This window comes from Halictus rubicundus, chromosome 3 (assembly GCF_050948215.1).
Source record: "Halictus rubicundus isolate RS-2024b chromosome 3, iyHalRubi1_principal, whole genome shotgun sequence".
NCBI classification, from domain to species: Eukaryota; Metazoa; Arthropoda; class Insecta; order Hymenoptera; family Halictidae; genus Halictus; species Halictus rubicundus.
In genome coordinates, this window is record NC_135151.1 from 15,437,691 (window position 1) to 15,446,428 (window position 8,738).

Consider the following 8,738-nt stretch of genomic DNA (forward strand, 5'->3'; position numbering starts at 1 on the left):
TTGGATGATAATAATCTCCTTATCTTTCCCATATTCTACAAAGTTGCAGCTTTCATTTAAAAAGAATTTCATCGCTCTACCTGATTCCTATCGAAAGTTCCTTGATTTTGAATCCGATTTGGTCGAAATTGCCCACTGTGCGCCGGAAGACGAGACAAGTAGAGTAGGTCTGTTCATGGTCAGACGCGGCGGATACGAGCGTTCGTACCTCGAGATCCCATAGCCACCGTAGAACCAAGATAGATCAGAGGTTGGCCGTTTACGCGAACTCGGCCGGGCCCGTTTAAAGGATAGCTCATAATCCGCATATTAATTGCCAGGACATGACCACGGTGGTTTCTGCAACGATATCTGCGTGCCGGTAAAGTTTCCACTATGGTGTCTAGTAGGATCCCCTCGTCTTGCTGGTTGTTGGTAGTCGAACCTCGGGTTTCTCTTTCTCTTTCCCGTGGCCGTCTCCTCCCCACGCCGGGTGGACGGGAATGCCGGCGGAGCAACCATTCCAGTTATTACTCATTCGTTAATCCGAGCACGTCCTAAACGATATACTCGACCGAGCTGCGAGTCTAGGGGCTTCCGGTCGCATCTCTATACGTACCGCGGCTGCACGGTACGCACGGATCGAACCTGTTCGGGACACGTCGAGTGTGTACGAAGGCTGCGTGCGCGCGTACATCCACGTACACGGCCGACGTCGTCATACTGTGTCATCGATGCACTACACGGCGCATCTCAATGAGGTATACCGAACTCATTGGCTCGAGTAGCCGAGGGTGAAAAGCTCCGTCTCTTTCAATCGTCCCGTCCCTCGATCTTTCTCCCTGCCACTTTCCTGTTTCACCGTGTGTGTGTCCATCTCTGTACGCGCGTGTGTCCTCGGTCCTTCTTTTTCGAAACGCCCGACCGAGGCGAGGGGGGCAAGGAAGATCTATTTGCAAGGTGAAGATGAACTCGGTCGGTCCTCTCTTTCGCCTCGCGCTCGACAAGTTCGAGAGCATCGACGAGTTTTCACGCAAGATTTCGAGCGGGTTCCGCCTGTTCCTTTTGCCGTGCAGATTCCCGGGGAGGAAATCGAGTTGAAGAGAAATCATGGGACGGGGAAGTTTGAACGGCCGTATTGCAGCCGCCGCTGCGGGGGTGTTAACTTCTAATGCGGTTCTGAATGAAGTTTCGGGGCCAATGTTCTCGGGGAAGCCGCGTCAGATGCTTTTACTACTGTTTTGTTAATTGACGTGTTCGCGGGGGCGATCGTTCGATTCCGATCCATATAGAAAACACGAGTGTTCGGTCGGGGATCTATTAGCGGTTTTTAATGGGTAGATGCCCACTATGCTATTTATACCGATCAACTTTTCTACTGCCTGTCTCGAAGTACTTTCGTAGCTTGAGAGCGGAATTTTATGCACTTATAACCTATAAAATCCTACGGAATTTATGGGATACATATGTTGATAGAATTTTATGTAAAGGAATTGTATTTTTATCGTTATTGATACCATTGACGAGGAATTTAATTAAATTTTCGTTTATTGCGAATTAAACGTTAAACGTTATGGAAATCTTCTTTTATTCGAAATCGTTGTTTCCCGTTCGATGGTATACACTGTACGATGAATGTATGCGTGTTACATTTATGTTAATAATTACTTCAAATAATACGTGCACTGTTCTAAACACCTGTTAAGACGATCATGAAAATAGGTTCGCAAGCATCTGTGACGTCACAGCAGCACAGACCCGATAAATTCTCTATTAATATGTTAATAAGTGCACACATGTTTATGATGACTAGTATTTATCTCTTGCTTCAGGCAATCCCTCTTTAATACACGAAATTTATGCGCACACCTCCGACATGTACAAAATATGTCAATCGAATTATCGCAAAATTAAATGATCGACGCCGTGTAATCGTTAACATTGTTAATGTTGTTCCTCGAATTACGTGAATATGCTAATTGTAATGTATCGGTTAAGAACATTACGGAAACATGACCAGGACGAATAATTATTCGTGTTATGACACGTCTTTTTCTGAATCGAACAATTTACTCTCATCGTGCTAATCCAGCGACAAAACTATTTCGATTGTCATTATTTTTTAAGGAAAATTTCACCGATATATTTACGACATTTGTCTGATTAAAACGAGGCGAAACACGATACAACGTCAACAACACGGGTCTAGCGAGCGCCGTGTATCGTCCAGGAAACATAATCGAGCCGTGTTATGTTTACACTCCTCGACCTCCCGGGGTATTCCCCGTGGAAGTGGGGATAATTCCGCGACGTTTATCATCCAGTCCTTGGCGACATATATAGAGAAATCACTGTATTCCAATCAGAAAAGTGTTACAAATACGATGGTAATAGTTTCATGAAAAGATCTTTGAAATTAAATATTTTACAATTAGATAAGTATCAACGCCAACAGCAACAGATTAAAGACTAGTGTACATGTAACTTTATTAGTTCGCAAGTTGGTAAAACCAGCTTCGAACACACTTGTCGTGTCATTCGCGCAAAAGGTATCAAGAGAAATTCCTGTTCAGTGAAATATCCTGGCAGTAATTCGCCATTTATCTGCTAACAAAGATAGTATGACCATCGAATGATCGATCGAGCGTGCAAATTAATCAAATTTTTCGACAATTAATAAGGCAGCCGGGATATCCGAGGAATCCGAGGGACCGCTCGCAATGTTCGTCGAAGGTAATGTCTCGGTTCGGAAAATTTTGGTATCCACGGGAGGGTGGGGCGCGGCAAGAGGATTGTTTCACGGAGACGTCCTTTGTCCCGATTCCGTGCGCCGAGCTCCTTTGCATTCGATTATCTCGGCGACGTCAGTCACGGTGCCCAGTGAACTGCGTAATCAGTCGCATTGGACATCGATGCACTTATTATCGAATTCAGTCTGAAAACCGGCACAGTTCCGAGGGTTTGAACACTTCTGAGTTTCTTATCGATTGATTACGTAACGATTTCATCGATACGAATCCTCCGCGTTAGCGAGGCGACCGGTAGACGTAATTTCGGTCCAACGAACTCTCGAGAGAGCTTATTCTTCGAATAATCAGTTTAACTGTCTGAAAACTGTACTTAACTGTACTTAACTGTGTTAACTGTACTTAAAATACCCACGTGCACGAATAACGAAATTTTTTTGAAGGTCATAACCAAATTCTCAGATCACTCTAAGGAACACGTTCATATTTGTAATCGATCTTATTTGTAAACAACTGAGAATTCGGCACATTTCGATATCATTGATTTTGCAATAAGATCTTGAGACGTAGCATATCAGGAGATAAGGATTCGAGAAAAACGCGTTCCAAGTATTTCCTTGTCAGTCGTACGGAAACACGCACAGATACATGAGACATCTACGACATCGTTATTTCTACGAATTGAAATAAATCCCTTCGCAGACGTGTTCCTGAGGGCGTATGCTACAAGAAAGTGGAATAAGAGATACAATTTTTCCAAGTTCTGAATACTCTGCTCGAGTTACCGACGAGCATTTGACTATCGAGTGGTGGGCAAAACGCGACAGATATCCCGGACGGTGGAGCTACGTCATAACAGACCGCAACAAAAAGTTAACCGATAAATATCAATCCCACCAGCGGAGTCTTGAATGCTATCGGACAGAGTGCGCACGGAGCTCACGCTGAAAACTCAGGACACCGCGAGTCAGAGTTTTCAATCGTGATAACTATAGCCAGTTACAGCCAGCCGGCTGTTGCACGCCAGCCATGAAACCGTCGTAAAACTGTTACAACGTATGCTATCCTTGATTTGCACAGTTCCGCGGGGCATTGTAAAATTAACCCTTAAAAGCGGACGCTGCCAGTAAACCCCTCGATGGAATTTTTATCGAGAAAGTTTCCGCGCGTAGCTGGTCCGGTTAACTCGCGCGCGGCTGTCGTACCTTTGTTTCAACGTTACACGCAACGGAACGAGGGCGAAGGGTTTCGCTGGAAATTTTATGCCGGACTGACCCTGTAAAAAAAAATTAGTACAGCGGTACACTTGTCTAGAAATAGAACAAAATCCCTTGAGAATCCTTCTACCGCGCACGCTGTTAGCCGACGCGGGGCTGTAAAAATGGAGACGCAGATTGACCGCGGGTTTCAAAAGCAGATTGGATACGGTTTTTGTGGCTTGAGGCAAATGTACTACGCGTTGCAACGAACTGATTTTCCTTTTTTATTAATTGCCGCAGCTTAATCCGAATTGTCTTTTACTTTTGCTGTTAAGTGGTCGTTACGCTATGTCGAACGGCGCGCGTGTTCATACTTCTACGAACGCTCTCGCAAATGCAGTTTTTAAAGATTCCTTTACGCGCGTCATTCGTTTTCTAAATGTAGCTTCTCATTGCAAAACCTTCGGACTCAGTTAACACTAAACCTACCAAGTATAAAACATGTACAATGATTTCTCTATATATGTCGCCGAGGCCTGGATGATAAACGTCGCGGGATTATCCCCACTACCGCGAGGGGCTATGGGCGCCGAGGAGTGTAAACATAACACGGTTGGTGACCCGTGTTGTTGACATACATCGAGAATTCATTGTAAAAGTGAAACGTCTTATAGAAGAGAGAGGATTGAATTCAGTTAAACTTTGTACAATTCGGTAATTTACTATGAAAACGGTTTTGTAATTTCAATAATTGTGAAACAGAGAACCGGTCATTTTGACCGTGGTAGGTTTAGTGTTCAATCTACTTCATATTTTTTAACCCTTTGCACTCGAAGCTATTTTAACTCCAAAACATTTCTTCCGACCTAGAATATTTCCCTTCTATACAGGGTCATCCGTTTTTAAACGGCCAAACGTCAACCAGCTATAGAGGACCCCAAATGGAACAACTTTCACCCCTAACACTTTTTTTGATTCGAAGTTATTTCATTCAGTCTCCACGGCGTGCCCCATGTCAAAAAAACCAAGATCCAAAGGTCATACAAAAAAGTTGACTTAATAAAAAAGATGCCCCTATTTATTTTAAACCAAACAAAGGAAAAATCATCAAGATACATAATTGCAGTCCTAATATATTTAATCTTAAGTGAACGCACAAAATGACGGGTTTTTGCAATTATCTAAAAATCAAGACCGAATCAAAAAAAGTGTTAGGGGTGAAAGTTGTTCCATTTGGGGTCCTCTATAGTTGGTTGACGTTTGGCCGTTTAAAAACGGATGACCCTGTATATTCGTTTTCATGTTATACATACGAAAATGGTGCAATTTACTCGTTCAATACTGAAATGTTTGGTAAGTTATTAAATACAAATAAATTGAATACTGCAAAAAATATTTTGAATAATGATACAGCAATTTTTAGTGGCGCTAGAGTGCTAAGGGTTAATATCTTCATTCCAGGTTCAACTATGACGTGGCTGCATATCAGCACAGGATCCACCGATACTTTCCATATTCCCGTCGCTTCAACATTAATTATCAGCATGCACGTTGCTCGCAACCCACATTCGCGAAAAGTCATCAATGCTCACCACATCGCCCGAGGACTCCGCGCCCATCAAAGCCGAAAATTCTCCGGCAACGTCCTACTCAGATATTGAAACAACAATTTCGGCGACCGAGGCCCGTACCTGAAGCGTATTGCAAACAGAACGGTTGCATTTTTCATGAGAATGGGCGGGGCGATGTATATCGTCGCCGGTCCGCCAAAATTCCCGAACATAAATTATTAGGGGACAACGACATCGGACAGTTTACGAAAGATCCATATCCTCTGCAAAGGGGTTGCACAGGTTGGATAAACGATACAGAGCGAGACGCGGGGGTGGCCGTGTTCGACAAAAGCGGCGGTGCTTAACGTCGCCATTAATTTTGCACACGTTGGATAACGTTTCAGGTGAAACCGAATGAATTCAATTATCCGCGGAATGAAATATGCACCTATAATGGCGGGCGCCGGGGCCGGCAGTGTACCGTAGGATCTCTCGAGTGCTTTCGAAGAGTCTGTGATCCGCGTGCCCCCTCTCTCCCCCTCTCCTTCGACATTTCTCATCTTTTTTACTGGCGTTAATAAGGGCAAAAAGCCGAAGTAGGTGGGAGGGGGAGCATTGTTCATGCTATTTGGATCGTGTTCGACGTCGAGAGACCACGATTAGCCGGAAGACGGACATTCCTCGGCCACCGGGGCGGGGGGGTGCGACCACGAGGGAGAGCTGAGACATTCAGAGGAAAAATAAGAGGAGAAGCTGAAGCGATTCCCCGGCGTTGAGGGAGCTCGTCTCATTCTTCCGCGGGACCCGTATTCCTTCTACACCCCGTGACCCCGTGTGTGTTTTGTCCCCTTTTATATCATCGGATACTCGAGAGACCCCGATATTATATGATTTCTCTTAGCTCTCCGCCACAACCAAGTGCTCTTGAACTCGTTGCTCGTGTTTCCGCCTAACCAGCCGATTCTTGGGATTTATTTGTTCACCGGGTTCAAACTTCCCTCGGCCCGGTCTATCACGGGAACAACGGTTCCTTCCGTTCGAGAAATAGCGCCGGTGACGTTTAAGACCTGCCCGGTAAGCTTCTCTGTCAAAACATCGTGCCGCGGGGGCTCGGTAAATACTTTCATGCAGTATACCAACAATACTTCGACTCGCGCCGACCAGCACTGTCGATCCGAAGTGACATCCCTGTGGCAATCAATGTTTCATATGGCTTTCGTGTCCTTCATCTCGCGCGGATTCCTTTCAGTCTTCGGATAATTGGCGTACAGTGATCTCTCTATATACGTCGCCAAGACCTGGATGATAAATGTCGCGGAATTATCCCCACTACCGCGGGGTATACCCCGTCAGGGGCTGCGAAGCTCGAGAGGCCTCGGTAAACATAACACCGCTCGGGTATGTCTCCTGGACGATACACGACGCTGGCAAGACCCGTGTTGTTGACATACATCGAGAAGTCACTGTATATGGTGGGAGTCAGGTTGTTGCTCGATCTTCAGCCTTATAATATTGAGCGAGACGGAAGCGATTTCAAGCGGGAACCACTTCTATTTCTTTGTTATCAATACTGGAACGTTCAAATCGATGTAGACATGAAATAAATGGTGATTTTCTTTTCTCTTCTATAAAATTGTTAAAGATAAAGATACTTCAATCGTTGTAGCTGCGAAGAAAATCGTACGACAAATGGTTGAGACAAATTGCTATGCTTCTGAAAGCGCGTCTCTTTCTTGGAATATACATTTTTTGCATGGCCAGTATTGATATTTTGTAGTCGAAAATGGAAACAGAGAAGTCGTAAACTTAACGCTAAATATACCGAACACTAAAAGTGTCTGGTAGGGTAAACAACCCTATTACTGTGGGGGTACCAATTACTGCGCCTATATTAATTACACATTTTTAATATCTCTCTCTAAAAAGAATGTAATATCTCTTTTTTAATATTCATTATGCTTTAAAAAGAAGTATAATTATTATACGCACAATGATTGGTACCCCCGCAGTCCCCTATGCATTAAAGTGACAATACTGAATTTATTTTGCAGAAATTGATACATGTTTAAATATAGAAACGTATGCAATCATTTCTCAGGAAGGTATTCTCGAGAAATACAGCTTGTCCTGGTAATAACTATCAGTGATAAATGTGATATCAAGTAATTGTTAATTTGTTTCGCGGACAGTGTTCGTAGTTACATGCAATAACGTGAACATAAATTGTGTAAGACATACAAAGGAAATGGAACGACGAATATTCATGAATCAATAGATCACGTCGACGTTGTGCCGCATGTCACGATTTAAACTAATAACGTGTGCGAATTTAATTTGATTTTCTTTATACGCGACAGCATGGTCATCACGTATGTACGAAGCTAACCTAACAGGTTAATGTTTTCGGTCATGCGAGCAACGCGTTTCTCTTTGTGAAAAATTGTCTAGTGTGACCCTTTTAATTTTTTAAGATCTATGATGTATCGGGTTCACTGGAAACTTCTGACAGTTTCTAATGTGCAGGAACTTTCGTGTATAAAGTTAGTCGTGTGCAGAAAGTTAATATCCATAACTTACGTCTTCCTTCAACTGGCATACGCGTCGTACACAACGAGAACTTAGAAAATTTAATCATTTGTTCATTGCCGGTGACAGCACAGGAAATGTCTCTGTGATAGAGGAACATTTAAATTTCATAATATGCATAGCTTACTTTACGAGTTCTAATTAAGGATCCGTGTAGATGTGACGATTAATAGGTAATTATTAGCACAATGTATATATGCATACCACTATATGTAGTAATTGAATACTTGAGAAATGGTAATCAATTAATTAAGTTATCTAAAATTGAGTTCAGTTCAGAATAAGGACACTTTTCTGAAGGAAACAAAACCATAACATAATCTCTTCGTTCGATGCCATTATTACTACTCTAAGTAGTAGTAATTGGTAATACTACACACAAAATTATAGAATTTATAGAAATACAGAATATGGCGATAATAGTTTCATGACTAGAGCGCAGAGAAAAAATTTTCAATTGGATTTTTTTAATTTGAATGCCGAATTGTCGTATCGACATATGCAAAAGGATCTCTCAAATTTTGTTTGACTTTTCCCAATGGGACGAGGTGGCCGGTAGTGGGGTCTTCCGATGGCACATATTTCAGCATTGTCAGTTGTGTTACCATGTCTTCACAGGTCACAGCTACGTCGTTTTGATTAAACTCTTCAGCAACGAAGGCACGCGAGTAAAA